The sequence below is a fragment of the Streptopelia decaocto genome, assembly GCF_964273445.1.
Source record: "Streptopelia decaocto genome assembly, chromosome: 1".
NCBI lineage: Eukaryota > Metazoa > Chordata > Aves > Columbiformes > Columbidae > Streptopelia > Streptopelia decaocto.
Window position 1 is genome coordinate 99,090,002 of NC_138663.1, and position 21,635 is coordinate 99,111,636.

At 39.4% G+C, this 21,635-nt stretch overlaps 1 protein-coding gene across 2 annotated transcripts in view; it reads right to left on the bottom strand.

The window, feature by feature from the left end:
* PUDP (pseudouridine 5'-phosphatase) overlaps positions 1-21,635 on the bottom strand; it is a 76,159-nt gene that overhangs the window by 12,632 nt on the left and 41,892 nt on the right. The gene's annotated exons all lie outside the window — the stretch shown is intronic.

Genomic DNA, 21,635 nt, shown 5'->3' on the forward strand with positions numbered 1-21,635 from the left:
GGTGTTTGAACGTCTCCAAGGAGGGAGACTCCATCATCCCTCTGGGCATCCTGCACCAGTGCTGGGTCACTCTCACGGTAGGAAAGTGTTTCCTGATGCTCAGAGGGAAACTCCCATGTTTCAGTTTGTGCCCATTGCCTCTGGTCCTGTCAATGGACACCACTGAAAAGAGCCTGGGTCTGTCCTCTTGGCACCCTCCATTCAGATATTTATATACGTTGAGATCCTCCTGAGCCTTCTCTTCTCCCTGTAAATGATTCCAGCTCACTCAGCCCTTCCTCATACAAGAGATGCTCCAGTCCCTTAATCATCTCTGTGGCCCTTTGCTGGACTCCACCCAGTAGCTCCATATGTCTCTTGTACTTGGGAGCCCAGAACTGGCCTCACCAGCGCTGAGTAGAGGGGCAGGACCACCTCCATCAACCTGCTGGCAATACTCCTCATCATCAACTGCCTTTGCTGCAATGGCACACTGCATGGTCAACTTGGTGTCCATCAACCATCAAAATGATCTTTTTTATTTCTGTGAATGTGCTATCAATTTGCTTTTCTTTCCTGTTCAAAAGTGTGCAGCCAGCCTCACTGGTGCAGAGACAGATGGTGCTGTAATAGAACTTCTAAATTTAAAGATTTGAATGACAAATGTGCAAAACATACAGACATATTGCTAAGTGACCATTAGAGAATCTATGATAGGAATATAAAATATTCCATTAGAAAGTGTCTCAGTCACCCCAATACTGCTGCAAGCACATTTCCTCACAGTTAAGTGAAAGGCAAATTGCCTTCTCTACAAATGTTTGCAGTCAACTCACAAACAAGCACCTAATGAGAGTTAATGTGTTTATAACACATAGATGTTTTGGAAAAAAACTAAGTTGCCTCTGCCTAAGCATAGGTCATACCTCTTTTCTTCTTGTTTAAAATAAAATTATGTGCATTTATATATTAGTAAGACTACTATGGCATACATCAAACAGTGATTTTACATTGCTCTAGCCATCACAACAGATGACCTGGAAGAAAACGGTTCTAATACAGCAACACAATCAGTTCAGAAATAGATGGTGCCACAGGTATTGTGAAGAATCTGGATAAATTGACAGGCAGCTGAGTGCTATGAGCAGCATTTTGCTGATAACTTGGAAGCTTCGGGTCCCAGACAGTATATAAGCATTCCCTGGGGAAACCAGACTGCAGCAGGTGTGTCAAGGTGACAAAGTATCACTGCCACGCAATCCACTGAAAGATATATTCAGGCTACCAGGTAAAATATGCTATGACTACAAAAAAAAGGAGGACAGGTTGTCAGCTGAAGAAGTAAAAGAGAATCTCAAACATTATGATTCAGTATACAGGGAATATCTCAAGTAATTTTTCCCCCATTTTTTTCTGATTAGAAGTTGTAGTGTTTTCTCTCTATTACATTTTAAAACTTTGTTAATTGATTTGAACTACTTCTAGTGAGATACAGGTAAGATTCATTACTGAATAGAGAAAATTTCTAAATGAGATGGCAAATATGTCGAAAGAGTGAAGATGAAAATTTTTGACCCATACATTGAGATTGTCTTGGGGATATATGTTATGAGTTTGCAGATCTTGAAGGTGTAGCTAAATGCATCTGTTTCCCATTCTTCAAAGGTTTGTAAATTCTAGTCTTAGAGAGGAAAACAATGTGAGAAAACACACTAAAACTTGTATTTTCTCCACTGACCCTGCAGTTGGAAATAAAACACTTCAATATTTTCAAAGCCATGGAGAACAGTCTCCTCATTGACAAGTAGTAATTTAACAAGCAGTTCTATTGAATATCAAGAGATAATGACTTAAAACCAGAGAGAAACAATTACTCTATCTAGATCTAATGTTACCGTAAACTCAACCAGGTCAAGTTTTAACTTCATAACCACAAGAAAGAGGAAGAAAATCTTACATAATCAAGTGACAACTGTCATTTTGATCTTCTTCAGATTACCAGCATCTTGCATCTATTTGGAGAGCAGACATTGCTCATGACACTCTAAATGCTTTTCTCAATCAGATGTTCTTGTGCTCAGCAGTGGCAATGCTGCAGGCTGCCAGACGAGGTTCTTCACTCCCACATATTCTCCTACTTCTCTATCAACTAAAATTTTTTCTCCCTGCTTAGATGCCTTCCTAACTATCCTCCTTGGAGAAAAGTAGCACAGCTTAGGCTGACAGTTTTTAATTAATAAGAATCTTTCCTTCCAAATCTTCTGTGGTTATGAAACATCACATTACGAGTAAGTCCAGTGAGCATCTATGGAGCATTAGCAATGAAAATTGCCAAGTAAGTTTCTACTGAAAAGGATCTGCACATTTTCATATCTAGAAATACATATATATATATATGCATGCACGTTAGTTTATGTGACAGAAGCACTCATCTTTGCCCACAGGAAGAAGCACAGCAGGAGCAACAAGGGCAGGTGGTGGAGCCTGAATCACACCCTACCCAGATGCTCTCAGGCCCACCACAGCAGCCACCAGCAGCTCATCCCTGTGCTGCCTGATGGGGCAGGAGGGGCAGGGGCAGGGGGGCACCCCACCGCCCTGTGAAGGGCCCCCCTGGACCAGCCACTCCTGGTGCCAGAGGAGACCTGGGGAAGGGCAAGATCCACCCAGATGTGCCAGCAAGAAAGGATCCACAGGTCGAGGCACCCCATGGGAATGGGGGACAGAAGGGGCTGGTGGGGTGTGAGCAAGGGACATCAGTCCATGTGCCCGGCTGTGCCCACCTCAGTCAGCACTGCCTGTCCTGTCTCCTCTAATTAAACTTAATTTCTGATGGTTTCCTGGGCAAGGACTTACTATTGTACTTGCAGAAGTACATGGAGGTCTCAGTGCCAATCCTGACATGGAACCAGGTGTCCCACGTGCCCACAGTTGAAGCACCTGCAGCAAGGATGGGTGTGCAAATGCACATGCAAGCACTAGCAAAGGGCACACTGGACTAGCTGGCAAGTAGGTGAGGTGGCCTGTGAACCAGGCAAGAGCACAGGCAATGCTGAGTCTTGGAGGGACAGGGCAGGCACAGGGAGCCCTGGGCAGCTGCTGTAGAGACTGTGGCACCTGGAACTGCCTGAGAGACTCATCTGTGTGTAGAAGAGACTCTGTGGGAAGTGATGGGGGGAACACAAGGATCCTGGACCATGGGCTGGGCTGTCTAAGCCATCCACTGTGTGGGCGTGGGTGAGAGGAAGGGGAGAAGGATCTGCACCGAGGGCTATAGTAGGCTGTGGCCTTGGGGGTTCATGCCTCCAGGTTCCAACAACTGGGAGACCAGGATCCACTGTCAGCTGAGTGCCTAAATCCAGCTGCTGGAAGGATCCTCATTGCATTTGTGCTATGCAGATATTTTGCACTAACAGACCTTCATCCTGACCAGCCAGAGAGAGGAACAGGACGAAGCCATTGGTAGTTTCTGTACTTGTGTGAGCACTTAGAGCTTCTGCTGTGCCGTTCTGAGGAGGTTGAAACGTGTACACTTGTATGTACGTATCATATATGCTGTGTGTGCTGGTGTGACTGCTGGAAATAAGTTCTCAGCCTCGCTACTGGCTGGATTTGGGGTCATGGAGCTGCAGCAGCCTTGTTCCTACCAGGCTCCTGGACTCAACACATTGTTATATACAAATGCATATACGTAGTTAAAATATGTATCTACATATATCCCTAGATAGATATATATACTGCTATATATACAGATATAAAACTGCATGTGTTTATAAAGGTAACATCAAATGCATAAAACATCAGGAATAGCAGCTCAGGAAGACCCGAGGAGAAAAAGGTAACTTCCATATTTTGTTAGGACCGAATCAAACTCCCAAAATGATACGGATTTGGTAGGAACTAAAACTTTTCTTCAATTCAGTATAAAAGTACCACCAGCAGAGCGTCAAACATGTATTTGGAAGGCACTGATAAACAAAAGTTAGCAGTCTTAAATTCTACATAATCTAATATTTCATTTACATAAAATGTTCAATCTAATTCAAACATATGCAATGACATATGCCTGTCTGAATGATATCTAATTGAAGAATGCATTGGGTGAGGTCCTTGCTGAACTTTCTAACAGATTAAGCAAAATAAGCAGTAACTGGTATTTCACACTTCCATGTAACATTGCTGATATATACTAAGTATCTATCTTCAACACAACTGAATATATGTACCAGACACAGTCCAGTTTACTAATATTTGTACCCAGTTTCCTATTGTTTTCTCTAACTGCTCCGTCCCAGAAACTGTTGCTGAGTCTGGAGAAGGCACACAGGAAAAATTAAGACAGATTTTTTTGTTTATTCATCTCAGTGTCCTTCTACATTCTACTAAAAATCTGGGTTTGAACAACTAACAAATAATTCTCCACTCTTAAAATTAGTCGTGATGTCAATAGCCAAACCTTGAACACTTCTACAATCCTGGTTCCCACTCCTAGCTGACTGTGGTTGCAGCTGGAATATATGGTGGAATTGTCTCACGTCTGTGCGTGAAAGTGAAAAATCAGATGAATTCACAAGATAAACATAGGTGTAGGTTTGAAAACATTGGTTCAAGATCTCCAAAATTTATAAGCTTATTGACACTGGCAAAAGTTTAGGAAGTAAACAGAAGGTTTGGCACTGCATTATCTGCACCACAAACATGTGTACTTGTTGAAGAATCACAGCATTTAAAAAATGTTGCCAATTAAGGTGATTTTTGCTTATGGTCTCCACATTAATTAAAAAATACAAACTGTATGGAAGACCCATAAGTAAAGGCACTTGTAAATAACATTAAGCGTCAGAGTCAACTGGAATAATACTGAGCCCTTTGCTGTATTTATAAAGAAATGCAAAAAGGTGGTTGGTTGGTTTGTTTTTGTCAGGCAAGACAAGCTTCTAACACCTCTAGTCATTCAGATCTTCGATTGAGATTTATTAAGCTGTCAAACAAAAGCAATTTTACAACATATACAATTGCAGTTCATTTCAGAACATTTATTTCTCTGTAAACAGAAAATCCAGATTCTCCTTAAACAATCTGTCCCTTTTCTTCAACTTGAAACAAGAAAGAAGGCAGGGTAGAGAAAGAAATTCTAAGTGAAACAGAAAGAGGTATTCATGAACTTATTTACAGAAAGATTTAAAAAGCATAAAGTCAGAAATTAAAACAGACTTTTACAGTGACTATCTCTATTGATAAAAAAAAACTTCGCTGTCAGTAACTTAAATCAAACAAAATCAAATAGGGGCACAGAAATGAGAAGTAGTTTAAATTAGAGGTGGTCATGATACTGAAAGGAGGTCGGTGTCTGCCCAGATGATGCTGAACACCCCCCACGTTTGGGTAACATGGATGAGAGTAGAAGGGGAAACAAACCAGCTCCATGTTTACTTTGTGTATTTTGTGCTATGCAAGTCCCTAGCCATGAGTGAAAGCTAAAAGAAGTGTCAGGTTTCTGTATGTTTTTCAAATGTTTAAACACAGAGCAAAATGACATCTCCAAGGAAATCTAAATAATTGTGGAAGGCTATTTGGCTCATAATTTAAGTTAATAGTATCTGTTGAGCAGAAGCTTGACTGTGGGGACTGCAGGATGTGCAGTTCCAGCTTAACAGCCTTGGACAGATTATACAGAAGTATGTTTTTTATGAGTGTAACAAGTGATAGCCCAGGCCAGTGAGAATGATATCTCATGTCGGAAAACCACCCCCATATGTATGATGTGTGAATGAGTTGGTCAGAACGCCGCCCACAAGATATGCATGGGAACGTGACTGAAAACAGTCACAACATGAGCGTGGTGTGTTGAGAATAACATTTTTTGAAAAAAATGTCTAACGTCTTGGTCCAGACCTGTAGCTGTAAACATATAAATTGGAAACTGTTAATAAAAGAGAGCTCAGCTCTGCCTGGCTCTGTTCTCGCTGCTAAGAAGAACTGTGTGCCTGTGTGTCTCTGTCTGCGTCTGTATGCTTTATTCCCCATTGCCGCACTTGACTATGAAATTCTGTTACCATTTAGTATCATAATTCTCAAATACAAAAGGATTATGTTTGAAAAGTTCATTAGTCATTAAAATTAAGAAAGAAGAAACCAGAAAGATTATTATAAACTTCAGGAAGTCCAGCAGAGGGCCACTGAGACAGCTGGAGTTGTAGCAACTTGCCCTGTGAGGAAATGCTGAAGGAGAGCTTGGCTTGTTCAGCCTAGAGAAGAATGCAAACAGCAGTTGCCCAGTTGCCCAGTATCTCTGGGGACATTACTGAAAAGACAGAGACAGTGTCTCTACCAAGGTGCATAGGATGAACATGAGGTGATGGTCCTAAATTGAAACAGGAGAGATTCTGTCCGACTAGATGTAAAAAAGGAAGGGAATTAAATAAATAAATAAAAAAAAAAAAAGAAAAAAACACAGCAGGAATTAAACACTTGATAATGTTTCCCAGAGAAGCTGTGCGGTCTTCACTCTTGGAGGCTTTTACAAACTGATTGGACAAGTCCAGAGCAACCTGGTCTGAAATTACTATTAACCTGCTCTCATAAGGTTGGATTAGTCACTTTGCAAGGTTCATTCCAACCAGAATGACTCTACAGAAGAGTTAAAACAATGTATTAAGTATCACTAAGCATTCCTCTGGTTCCGTTTTCAATACTTCAAAGCATTGAAAGCAATTTCTAGAATACTATCAGTACACTGATATTGAACTTTTGTATCTACTGCATGTCATAGCAAATATTACCCCAAAGAGGCCCTGCCTGTCAGGCCAAAGGGAAATATTTTCTTTTTTGTACACTCCACTTCCTGGTATCTCTGCAATACAAAAGCAAAACCAAAAGACATCTGAACAACTGAAAGATTTTTCCTACCATAAACTAAGATGATTTTATGATAATATAATTAATACTAACTTTAGACATTTTTTGATCTCTTAGTTGATGTCTAGACTATGAGGACCTCCCATTTCCTGAGTCAGGTGGTGCAGAAAGTAAGTAGAATAAGGTGATGTTCTCAAATGGGGCAAGACTTGTCCCAGCAGAACTGCAACAAAAATATGGGAGAAGAAAAAATATGGCAGATCTAATGTAGATTCCATGGTAGAAACAAGGAAACTAGGGTGGAAGAGCTCAAACAGCTCTGGCAGATGTTTAGAAAGGAGGGGTTTTATGAGGAGACTGAAACAGAAGAACCAATATACATAACCTGGAATATCCTCACCTGAAATGGTTATCCAGTCGCCCTTTAGGAGAGAAATGTGACCCTAGGGAACAGGTTACTGCTGTTTGGGAATAGGGCCTAATCGGGTAGCCTGGCAAAGGGGAGGCTGTTGTAGGTCTGTGCCCCCCGGGGTCCCAACAGTAGCAACGCTGAGCATGTATCTGCTGCAGGCACATGCACACAAGCATGTACATAAATATATTAATACATATGGCCAGCCACACCACTCAACACAGCTACACTGAGCATTCGCATGAACCCACAGGCTCATTCTGCCAGCTCTTCAGTAGCACTCGCTCACTCACCTGCACTCAGTCCAGCCACCAGACCTGAGATGGGCTGGGCCTCTGTGACTGGCTGTCCCACCCCAGAGAGGGGGACCTGGTTTTGTCGAGTCACCAGCACCCAGACCCGTGCTCACTCCAGCCGCTGGCACTGTGGACACATGGACCTCTGCCCAGGGTCAGATTCCAGTTGCTGGCCACACAGACAGACACACAGAACAGGTGCCCTTCAGCCAGGAAAAGAGTTAGGAGTGGACTTTTGTAAGATAGGACAGACTGTGCCAGTCAGCAGCAAGGCATGGCCTGATAAGCGTGTCACATCTTTACACTCATCTAGTCTTTTTTATCCCCTTGTCCCTCTATTTCCCTGTAATACATTCCAAAATGCTATTCCCCTGCATCTCATACTATGTTCCATGCCCCAGGCAGCATCTCCCCTCAATCCAAAAAGGGATCCAGCAGTGATTCACCTTGATGGGTCCCATGGCTGGATGATTCACCTTGACAGCTCTACTGGCACAGCCCTGGCAGGGCTCAGACAGGCTGTCCTTCCCTCCGAGTCCTTAATCTGGGCTCCCCTCTGCCTTCAGGACCCTGTGCTCCCCAGCCTTGTGGAGATGGGCCTCTGATGGGCTGATGGCTCCCATGGTGGGCCTGGAAGCAGCTGGGCAGGGTGTGATTTGGGATCCCTCACCTGCCATCACCTCTCTGACCATTTTTCATGGGACTGCAGATGAGCTTTTATCACACAACCTCACAGCTGTATCCTGTGGTGGATCTTCCTTGGGATCTATCAAATTCTGTGCAAGTTTATGCATCACATGCTGCTTGATTCCGAACACGCAAGACCAGGAATCCAAGCAGTTTCTTTCACAGGTCTCTATAACTAGGGCCTGGCATACACTACGCTAAATATAGAATTCAACAGAAGAAAAAGAGATGCTCAAATCAGACATCCTATTTTTTCTTTCTTCTCAATGGTGCTATTATTCCAATGTTCAGTCTGATCCTAAAGCAATACAGCACAGCATGTCACAAGCATTATTATGTCTTCACACTGCCGAGTAACTGAAATCCTTTTATTAAAATATACCATTCTGTGGTGGATTTCTTCATCCTTGGACTGACATTGAGCCTGAAGCTCTTACTAGTAATCACTTTACACAAAGCCAGATCACATACTCAACTCAGACAGAGAAGCTAAGGACTCAATTCACAGATCTTTTAAAATGGTGTGAAAGCTGGTGAGACTGAATTGTTCCTGCAAAGAATGGATACATTTCAAAATTTCTGAGAGAAACTACACTGAAGGCCTTTTCTGAATAATTGACTTAAGGAATGTTTCATTCATCCTTCATTAACAGTGTATTATTAAAACAAAAGCAGTTCCAAAAACCATCAGGGAAACAGGAAGAAAGTTATTCCACTGAATACTAATCATCTTAAAGGAACTTAAGGCTGCCATGTACTAACACCACAGATGTAAAGAGATGTAAATAGTAAGATATCAGTAAGACAGTCTTCCACCAGCCTCTTCAAAGTCAACTGTCATCTTTCAAGCATATTTGCTCTTCAACTGATTGCTAAGACAAGAAAAAAAATCAAGTGACAGGAGAAAGGGACAGTAATAAATTGTCCAAATTCCTTAGAGTTACTAGTTAATGCAAGACAGAATAGAAGATGAAATTCCAACATCAGGGTTTCTAAAGAAAACCTCTTTGCTTTGAGCTATATGCCAAAGCACGCATTTGCAGCTGACTTTTTTCCGCTATCTTCATGAGATTTTAAATTTAGACATGTAGCATCCTAAATGTTTGAAGAGTTTCTGCTGTAATGTTAGCCCTGTCACATCATCTACTAATCCTCTTGAGACAGAATGCTTAGCCTCAAAAAATAAATGCTTTTACTATTTCAGTATATACATCATTACCTTATCTACTGTTTCCTGACTCTCCATCTACACTCCCTAAAAAAAAGTGTTTGGGAAAGCGTTAAGGACAAATGGGCTATTGCACACTATTACCTCTTCATAATTTATAATGAAGCTACATGGATTACTTAATGCAGTCACAAATTCAAGTTTTCATTTTCACCTTCAAGGCCCTATATTATCTTATTACATTACCCACAATTACTGTATGTCTTGTTTTTATTTCCTTCTACTCCCTAGACATCTTCTATCCTTTCACTTAATTGCATTCTTTATCTCTTTCTCCCACTTTCAGCTGTAGGTCTTATATCATGCTGACCTCTGTGCCTTGTACAATCTCCATGCCTACACTCTTCATCCTTCTTCAACAGTTTCTTTAAAAAAATACACTCTTTCAGGAATCATTGGTACATTCTCTTCTTCCTCCTCTTCTTATTGCTGAGCTATTAACTGAAATTTGTCTTGCTTAAAGCACTTTTGCTCCATGCTGGACCAAGGCAGCAGAGAAAACAGCCGACAGCTAATGCAGAGCTGGTTGATTCACTTAATTCTATCAGAAATGACCTCTGTTAACTCCTTAACTCTGAGGAAAATTGAGGAACAATACTCGCTTGTCATCTGAAACAGGAACTTGGAACCTTGTTCACTTAAAAAGCATAGCATTCTTTAAATAAATGCCAATTAGCGTGTGTGTGAGGAGTTACTAGTTTCTACAAGCTACATCTGTACTTCTTATAGACTTAGATGTTTATATATATCATAGTGCTCTGACAGTTGTCCAGTGAAGGCCCCAAGCCTGTCACGCAGTGTACATGGATCTGATGCTTTTTTTCCGCTCAAGTTTTAATGTGTACTTAAATATAAATATGGTGTACATAGTAGGTAGCCACGGCATGCAAACATCAGAAAATGCAGGAGCTTTCCCAGATCCAGTAATGGTCACAGTATGGTAGATTCATAGCATTATTCCTGACTCCTAGAACACTCAACTGCAGGACTCCCAGCTTCCCAAACTTCAAACACCTGCTCTACACGATATAAGCCTCCATGGAAGTTATCATATGATCATTGTACTAGTTATTACTATAATTAGAAAATATTGTTATCTTCTGAGGAAAACATTAAAATAATTGCAAACATTTTTGCTGAAGGTTAAGAAAAAAAATAATCCTCTCAATGAAAATTTTCTGCCTGAAAACTTAAAAACTCACAACTGAAAGCAGTCTTCAAATGATGTATCATAGCTAATCTTAAAACTGCAAATACATTCTACCTAAGATACATGATCATTCTTCGTGGAATAAAAGGTTCTGTTGGCATTACCCTGGGATAACAGCATTATTGAAAGTGGAAAGCAGTAAGATAAGTTACATACTATTATGCTTTTTGCCCACGGCACTTTTTTTGAATCAGTAATATTTTGAGTCTGTAATAGCTTTGAAGCTTAGGACAATAGGCTGCAACCTCTAATATTTCCACTCTTTAGTCTGAAGCTGCAGGATGCTATAATGTGTCCTAGAGACAGAAACTGAATGGATCACTGTGACCAAGTATCTGTTCAGGAGAAAGAGGACAATTTCCTAGTGCAGGAAAACATGTTCTGCAAGGGAAGATATTTTTCAGTAATGGATGAAATCTCACCAGCTAGTCTTTGCTGGTCAGTAAGACCCTAGGCTTTGAAGCAACTAAACTGCGAAGTGAAGGAGTTACTAACATTAAAAATCATTTCTCATTACCATGCTACTATTTTAGAAAGTTGTAGTCGTAGATGCATTTTAAAAAGAATGCATCTTAAAAAGAATTCTGGTGTTGCTCAGGGAGTCATCGGCTAGTAAAGCTTTACCTCTATACTTGGTAAAGACTGCTGATGACACGAAGTTATGTAGGTTAGCTGGGATAAGAAATATCCCGGAGTGACAAGGTAGTCTACTGGGCAGTCAAGTATCAAATGAAATAAAATAGTCAAGAAGTGTAAGCAATACACATTAGCTGGAAAAAAATAAATGGCATGCACATCTTGTAACATTCAGTTTAAGCACTTGACATCACTGTAGACAGCTCAGCAAAAACTCAGAGCTTGGGTGATACTGTATATATTCATAGACATATATAGTGCTGTCTCATCTGGAATACTCTATGTACTGTATGCCACAGACATTATTCTATGTTAAAATGTTTTTGATAGGAAGGGTCTGAAGAAATGCAATCAGAATACTCATGAGGATACAAAAAATTAAAAAACAGCCCCCACTATCCCTCACCTAGCCAAAAAAAAAGCCCAAACACAACCCTTTCAGATGGTGAAAATCTGAACAGATTGTAAAGTATTTTACTTATGGAGCAAGAAATAAAAAGAGACGTGATGAACAGTACCTAAAATACTGAGTGACAGATCAATTATTTCTTATCTTTCTCATACATAACATAAAAAAGGCGGATATTCAAATAAGTGAAAAGGTGAGAAACTCAGAACTTATGCAAAAGATTTACAGAATTCATTGTCCCACATAGTCATCTTCATCAAGAAAAAAAACTAATACTATGAAAGGATTACTAAAATTGTTTGTGTTTTTTTTTGTTAAAAAAGAGCCTTCAATTACTTGATACCAGAGCAACAGAATTTAAGTGGATAAATTATCCCACTCTAGCTAAAAGGTGATTATTAAGTCTCTGGTATTAGCTGCCATCAGAGATGGTACCGAATAAGATGGACGCTGAATCTGATCATGAACAACAATTCCTATATTCAGTACTATTTAGACAGAAAAGCTTTTTTTGATGGAATGGGACAGTATTTCTATCACTGCTTGGAATCGTTTTCTACTTTAAATCTGAATCACTTCAGTCCTATCAAAGCTTACCTTGAACCATTTCCTTCTTGTCTTTGAATCACGCTATCGTTCTAAGATAAAGAGATGCTGGAATGGAAAAGTTAAGGACCCTCTTTTTAGCAGATAAAGCTGGCACTTCTTCAGCTCTTACGTGTGCTACAAGGTCTTTTATCTCTATACCACTAGTCTATCAAAATAATAGTAAAAAAATTCTCAAACATTGCTTTATGAAGTAAACCTTGTAATAATTTTGTAAGCGTACTTATTTTGTGATACAGCAATCAGCCTGAGCAAAATGCTTTGCCCTGTTTAGACTACAAGTAATTTGTCAGTGTTGATTGACAGTCCTGTATGTAAGTTTTCTGCAACTGTGCCAAAAAGCAGACTCTTAAAATTCTTTACCACACCACAGAACAAGCAGAACCCTGCCACGAATACCAGCTCTCTGAAAAGTACCTACAACTGCATCTCCACAAAGAGCAAGTAACTTAAACAAAAAAACCCGAAGCAACCAAATTAACTCTCCCTCCCACAGCCTTAGTGCATTAAAAAAAAAAAACATAGTTGACCTTAGTCTTCCAAAGGTTTCCAGAGGTCTCTCCATGACAATAATTCACAAAGAAGCAACCAAGAAAATACTGCTAACAATGCAATTCTTTGTTTCAGTCTTCATTCTTTGTCCTGAAACTGTTGAAAAGCATTGTTACAACAAGCTCGGGGGTGATTACAGAGGTAACTTGAGATACAGAGGATCAGCACACTAGATCTTTTTGAAAGATTTATTCATGCTTGCTATAACCCAAAAGACATTAAAAACATTTTTTGGGAAAATTCCTGTTAATTAAAATCTAATTATTCAATGACTGCTCTGTTTGGCATCTCCAAAAAACACTCAAGGTCTTGAAAGAAAGAAAAGATAACTCAGTGAGCAATTTATCATAAAAGAAGGATTTTGCCCCCCTTCTTTTTACTACTTACCACGCATAATTAATATGTGATAATACCCATAATGAGTTCCCTAAAACAATTAGCAACGCATCTCCAGTGAGTGACCTGCTAATCTGAATATAATGCTTTTAGAATTTGGAGGTGTACCAGTCTCTTTGTGCTTATACACTCACCTCACGTAGAAAAATAGAAGGCTGCAGAACATAATTTGTTATTCTGCATCACATTTCATCAAGTCCCTTAGCAGCGACTTGATACATTATCAAGACAAATGCAAGGAAGAAAAAATTATTCCTGTCTCCCCACCCCCCAAGTAGGGTACCCCAAAGACTAAGAACCAATTATAATCCTTCTTTCCTTTTCCAATCAGATACATTAAGTGAAAACAAACCTTGACCAGGTTACTTTTTGCATGGAATTTCGATGACTTTTTTCATCTCCACAAGACAAATACATCCATAAATAAACATGCACCACAGTAACAAGGGCAATGTCTGGAACACTTAAGAACCAAATTACTTTCAAGCCATGCAACGTCTCATTTTTCTTCCACAAATATATAATAAAGACTGCCAGAACGGGGCAGGGGGGGTGGGAGGGTGCACATGCAGGCGCACATGCCTCAGGAGAGATGCAGGAAGAAAAATCAACCATGTGAACTGAGAGCATGATAATTGAAAATGAAACAAAACAAACAATTTTATAACTGTCTTCTTCCTTTAATTGTCTTGTAAATATAATAAAGTGGCCTATTATGGATTTAGAGAAAAAGTGAATGTGTATAGCAGATCTTCAGAAGTCCTATACTGTTAGATGTGGTGACTGTCCAGCAGCACATCACATAAAAAGTACATTCCACAAGAGTGCTGTGATCTTTGCATCCCAAGCTGTAAGTTTTTAACAGTATTTCAAGACGAAGATCTTAACACATAAAATGCCTACTTACTTTAAATTGCCTAACAGGCAGTTTAAAGGTATAATTTGTTAATAATTTATTCCTTTAAATTACTCCAGTATCTGTTTGAAATCAATAGCTCCTCCAGAGGGGTAAGGGGAAGAAAAAGAAAAGTAAGAAAAAGTTATGCTGTTTATTATTTTGTGCTGCTCCACAATAGCAGGAACTCAGGAGCTAGGCTAGCAACACACTACATACTCAAATAGAACTTGACATCTAGAAATAAGTATTCAGTCACACTGCAGAGCAGGAAAAGTAAAGGCTTTATGAATTCAGGAAAAAGCTTCAGTCAAGAACCTTCCTGAGCAAACAGCTGGCATACCGTGTTGTAAGTAGGACAATTCCCAAAGAAACCTAAAAACTGGAAGACTGAACTCCCCAGGCCGAAGAGTGCTCAAAAAGCTGTTTTCCCCAATATTTTGAGGAAATATTCCACACAGCGGACAAGAGAAGTACAACTCAACCCTCTCTTCTGATCTGCTTTAAAAGGAAAACACAAGTCCTAGATTGCTATTACGTTCTCTATGGAGCCAATTTTTCTTGAAATTTTAGGAATGCACTGGGACTATTGTTACAATTATGCTTTGCAGAAGATCAACTGTAAGAGATCTCTAGTTCCTGAGAAAGAGAAACAAACTGTTGAGATTGGGCAATTTTGGACACACACATGAAAGCAAAAACCTTGTTCCTCAAAGAACTATTAAGTCAGAAAGGCAGGTTCCTGCTGAGCTTGGCACCCCATTTAGGTTAGAAGGCAGACAAGTAGAAATGTCCTGTTCTCAAGCCAACAGATACACCCTTTCAGGTTTCACTTGCTATCCACTTTCAACACTTAAGGGTATGTCTGCACGGAACAATTAAACTAATCTGGGCACACACAAATGGTGTGACATACTTCATTTACCTCCAAATCACCCCATGTACAGTTACAATAAAATCTGCCATACATAATATACATTTGTCAAAGGAGTGACCTCTGCTTTTACTGCAAACTTAAGCACGCTGTGTGTATGCAAGAGCAGCAGTTTCAAGCTCTCGTGGCACTGAATAGGTTGTCCAGCAGCCCCACCGCCTCCCAGGGAGCACCATCCCTACCACACAACATGCTGCTGCCAAGGGAGAATCTTCTCTACCCTGTTTGGAAGCTGGCCACCATGCAGGATGGGATGTGAGGCTAATGGGAACACTGAGGGAGCACAACCTTACAAAGGTAAGCAACTCCCAAAGAGGCACTCTGTGCATCAGTGAGGAAATTATCTGAAAAAAAGCCTAACAAAAACAACACAAACACACCAGGAACACTCAAACATCCCAGACCTTCCGTCAGTGTGCTATCCGCCTGGCTGCGCAGGAGCTGGCACCAACAAAGCAGATGACACAGAAGCTCCTTATTGGCTCTAACCCACCTACTGCCTAATTTGAATTACTTAATGAACTGTAACTACATCAGTACAGACAAGAAAGTCAAGCGTCTCCTGAAAAGAAAGCCCGAATCCTGCCTTCTACCTCAACACGCACCGGCAGCTGGAAAGAGACACGGAGCAACACCTGATTCCTCGTCCTGCAGTGAGGGGTCGCTGGCACGTGCCATGTCTGCTTCTGCAGGGACCGTGGCATGCGTGAGCAGCAGCACCTGCTACAAACCCCTCGTCGTCAAAGGCTTTGAAAGGCACATGTACCATGACCATTACGATCACAGCGCATACACTGCTGGAAAAAGCAAATATCTAGCAATGTGCTAAAATAACTGGTAAAACTTGAGTTCAAAGAGCATCAGAGCATGTGTAAATCGTAACACTCTATACCATAAACACCTGTTTAGGAGAGTGTTTCAGCTGAGGAAAAATTGGGAATGTAGGCCTGTCCAAAGGACAGACTAGAGCCAAGGTTGAAGTGACAGCCATTGATGTCAGTTTGAACTAAGCTGAATGTCCGTGTATTTTTACATTTTGATATTTTGATATTTTGATATTTTGATATTGATATTTTGATATTTCTAAAATAAAATGTATGATTTGTGAATTGTAAGCGTTCAGGAAAGAGTGCAAGTCAATTTCTTTATAAAATGGAAAAGGGCCAGATCTGTGATGACTAAAATACATTATTTGAACAGCAGGGACTCCAATTTACAGCTCAATACACCACCCAGAACTGCAGTTCATGCCCTTGTCATTTCTGTACGTTATTTAAAATGTTCCTAATAAATTCAGTCTCCAGGTATACATAAGGAATAACAGAAACATCCTAATAAAATACCTGCTTATTTGAAGACTATAGTCAGTGAAATACATACACTATATGCATATAGCAAAAGTGGTGCAATTGAAGAGGCGGGGGGGTGCGGAAATTGAAAAGGGGAAAAAATCCAGGAAGGATAAGAAAGAAAAAATAGATTCTGGCATCCTTTTTACCAAAGCCCACAATAATGATGGTCACGTTAAGTGCTAAATCAGTCTTCTCCCCCCTCTTTTTCCTTGTACAATATAGACTAAAATTACAAAATGGTCATAATGTTCTGAATCTCTGTTATTCTTTCACTACATCTTTTGTAGCAAAAAAGTCTCAGAAAATTAATCTTTGAAATTCTCTTTTCTATGACATAAAAAGTCCACTGAGATTCATAAATCCTAATGCCATTTAATCAGTCTGAAAAATTTTAATGAGTTCTCACTAGATTTGGTACAGATATTATTCGTAACTATGAGATCAATTAATTAATTAGAAATGGAAGAAATGGCAAAGAAATAGTGTTTTAAATTAAGGTGATGATTTACATCACTTGGAACTTTTTAAATGGAACAGACTGATTCTTCATAAGAGAGTTACAACCATTTGTATTACTATAACATCTTCCTCTTCTTAAACAATGGACACAAATGGTATTTGTTTTTAAATTCCACTACTAGTAAGGTCCTTTATCTTACAGAAAACCTATACAAAACAACCAAAATACTAGAAAGAAAGGCCTTAACCTGCCACATCCACAAGTAGGTAAATAATTATTTCATGTATTTTTTATGACATGAGTATATTGGACGTGCATATAAATGTTTGCACAGGAATGTCTGAAACCCCCTGAGCTAGACCCATACTTGAAATAAATTTATTAGCACAACATTTCTGCTACTATGAAACAAATTGCTTCATGATGACATTGAGAAATTACAGCTGAGATATGTATCTTATACACAAATACACACAGAAACACAAAATCAGCAAAGGTTTTATGAACTCTTTTAAAGCAAAAATTAATATTCTAATATTTATAAATTCCCAAATCATGTTTTTAAATAATTTGAGCCCTTCGAGTCAAACTGGAACAGAAAGATACTGTTTAGCGAAAGCACTTTTGTTTCCTTTTGTTTGTTTGTTTTTTTTTTCCCAGATCAAATCTGTGAAGCGTATCACCAAATCACAGGATGACTGAGGTTGGAAGGGACCCCTGGAGTTTATTTGGTCCAACCCCACCTGCTCAAGCAGGGCCACCTCGAATCTGTTGCCCAGGACCATATCCAGATGGCTTTTGAAAATCTCCAAAATCGGAGACTCCACCACCTCTCTGGGCAACCTCTGCCAGTGCTTGGTCATCCTCACAGTAAAAAAATGTTTCCTTTTTGCTCAGACAGAACCTCTTATGTTTCTTTGTGCCTACTGCCTCTGGTTCTGCCACTTGGCGCCTCTGAAAAGAGCCTGTCTCTGCCTTCTTTATACTCTGCCTTTCAGCTATTTATACACATTAACAAGATCCTCCTGAGCATTCTCTTCATCAGCAAACTGCCCCATCAACCAGGTCATTAATAAAGATGGTAAACAGGACTGGACCCAGCACTGACCTCTGAGGTACACCACTAGTCACTGGTACCCAACAAGACTATGCTGGTGATCATTACCCTCTGTGCTCAGCTGTTCAGACAGTTTTCAAACAACCTCACTGCTCATCTGGCCCATAGATCAACAACTTCACTATGAGGATCTTACGGAAGAGAGTGTCAAAGGCCTTACTGTAGTCCAGGTAGACAACAGCCACTGCTCTCCCCTTGTTGGCCAGGACAGTCATTTCATCACAGAAATTTATCAAGTTGGTCATGTATGACTTCCACTTGGTGAAGCTGTGCTAACTGCTCTTGATTTGCTTGTTCTTACTGTGCCTGGAAATTGTTTTCAGGATTACTTGCTTCATCACCTTTGCATGGATCAAGGTGAGGATGAGCATTGTGTAGTTCCCTGGGTCTTCCTTCTTGAAGACAGCAGTGACATTTCCTTTTTTCCAGTCTTCTGGTACTTGTCCCAGTCGCTATGATGGAACAAAGTTTACGGAGAGTGGCCTTGAAATGACATCTGCCAGGTCTCTCAGCACTCGTGGGTGCATCCCATCAGGGCCCACGAACTTATTCACATCCAGTTTGCTTACATATATTGCCATGAGCCTGAGCCGATTCTCTTCCTTGAAGAGCATGTTTTCCTTGCTCCAACCCTTCCCTCTGGTCTCAAGGACTTGGCATTCCTGACTTGCTACATTCAGTACTTCAGCTTTTTTCATGTCCCGTGTAATCAAGTTGTTCATCCCATTCAGCAATGGGCCCATACATTCCCCAGTCTTCCTTTTGACTCCTATGTGCTTATAGAAGCCCTTCTTTTTTCTTTGGCATCCCTTGGCACATATAGCTGAATTTACCAAATTTCACAGTAATATAATCAATGAAACTCCAATTTTGCCTCTGCAGCACATTTTAAAGGTTCCCTTAAAAGGGATCCTGTTGTAAAAATTTGAAACATAGTAAAATAGCATGTAACCAATTCTAGAAAAATATGAAGCAACTTAGTTTCCAAATTCCGATCATATAAAGGTAGAAAAATAATAGAAAAACCCCAAACAAAAATAATACTTTGATTTTGTTTTTCAATTATCTAAATAAAATGTATGGAAAAGGACACAGTGTTTCAAACACTGCGCCCTGAAATTTCTACAAAATTCAAGCACACATTGTTTCTATATATGTGCAGCTCCAGCTGGTTTTCATATGAGTTGCATCTGTGTATTTGAGAGCAGAATTTAGCGCTTTTTAAAAAAAAACAAAAAACAAAAAACCAAAACACTGAGTTTTAGTGAAAGACAGAATTTCTAGTATTTAATCTGCAGATCACATTTTGATCACCTCACTGATTTAATTAATTACTCATATGACAGCTAATTGTTACTAGTGTTGGAAATTCATATACAACCTCATGTATCACAAGACAGTAAGGCCAAGGCTGAATTTGTGGGTGTATCTTGTTCAAAATTCCTGTGCTATGGTTTCATCATTATGGTTACTAAGTTCCTAGTTAACCAAAGATTGCCAACCAAAAGGTCAACATTTAAGAAATTCCCAGATGGGCAATTAAGACATCATTGAATGATACTAAAGCAGACACCCTATCCATTTTTTACCATTTTAGAACTGCCCACTTGGAGAACTATGGCTGTGCAGCAACAGAGACAGGCTGGTATACCACTACAGAAAAATTCTAGATTTGGCCTTCACTGGCTACATTGTATTTTTTCTCTTGGAGCAGCAGTGAAGTTCAGAAGCAAATCAGACAGTGCGCAATTACTGCTAAGTGGGTTTGGTGTGTACCAGGCTGCTTCAGCAGGACACTAAAGTAGAAGTCTTCTCCACGTGCATCCCAAGCAACCTCCAATGCTGAAGAGGACATAATGCTCCTAAGAACCTTACTCAGCTTTCATCCAGGGATCAGAGTAAATCTAATCCAATGGAAAATATTCAAATCACATATAGCATAGATGTATGAGCCTAAGCACCAAATACACTGTTCAAATAATCAGTTTCTCTTGAATCCAATTACTTGCCACACCTCCTGCTGCAAACTTGCATGTTACTGATTATTAGCAAGAAATCCAAACCTGTAGGTCTCTTAGTTCATCACTTGGGACAAAACACTGCATTTGCCATCAGTACACTGCAACTGGTCATGAATGTTTCAGTTAGTTTTGCATGTACCATTTTGATTTTCTTTTTGGGAGTTCTGTGTTTGGGCAAAATTCCAACACTTTGACATTTGTGAGTTTTGTAGATGCGACAAAAAAAAAAAGTTCACCTAAATTATCTGCACTAAGGAAACTCTGAATGCTGTTAAACTTCATATAAAGGAAAAGCATGAGTTCAAATACTTGCATTCTTTAAAGAAAAGTTAAAAAAAATAACTATACAAAGCTACAACGAACACTCTGAAATTTTGTTTGTCTAATATACTTTTCAAGTTTAAAATTATTAAGTATAATACAGATACTACTATCTTCAAATTTTTTTTTGTTGCTAACACAGCTAAGGCTACTTACTGCTGAACAAATAAAAATATCAACAATGCAGTGTCACTGTTTTATTGTTCATTGTTTAGTTGTTCTTTTGTTTTGTTTGGGGTTTTTTTATGTTTTTGTCCAATTTAATTGTTACCACCTTGTGACTTTTCTGAAATAGACCAACAGAAACTATAAGCTTTAGGAAAGTTCTCCCTCTGGATATTACTATTAGGCTCCTCACATGATATAACAGTTTAATCTGTCTTTAATACAGGTGACATTAAATTTCCTTACCTCTCTTTCAGATACCATACCAGTTATGACTCAGCTTTATATAAATTCACAATACTTTATGATCTTTTGCTTTCAGAATTGCAGAACAGCTTACAGCCACATCTGCATCCAATTGAAAAATATTCATTACACACCTCTCATCTTGTTTCACAAAAACCACACCAGACAACATTACAGGAACATACCTTGATTTTTTTTTCACTAGACACATAGTTAAGCAAGGAAGAATAATTTTGTATGAAAAAAACATCAAGCTGAGGTTTAACCTTGCTTTAAACTCACCTCTTACACCCTCCAAAACCTTGGGCTGCTTCCCAGCATTTGCTCTCAATTAACACGTTCAAAATTCATAACCACTTGACTCTAAAGTGAGATTTACAGTCTTACTGCTCAGATCCTTCAATATTTGGAATGCACCATACAAGTACTCACACAAGTACCTAACATGTCCATACAACTGTCACCTGCATGAATACGAGCATGTACATTTGGTGTTACCTATTCTAAGCTTCTAAGTTTCCAAATGAAGTTGATGCACGTACACAGATTGTCAAGAGAACTTGCAACACACACACACAAAAACAAACAAACAAAACCAATCAAAAACCAAAACCAGTTTGATTAACACTGTTCGTGGTATGCCACATTGCATCAAATGTAATTTGATGCAATGTGGCATATTTCACTCAATTTCACTTTGTACTCCCAGGCAACACAAATACCATCTAGACTCTAGGAGACAATCTGAAGTATGAAATGCTGAAGAACCTTAGCTAATCATTTTGTATGTATTTGTGCAACCATTTTTTCTTTTATAATCCTACTAAGAAAACAGCAATCACAGTCTAATAAACC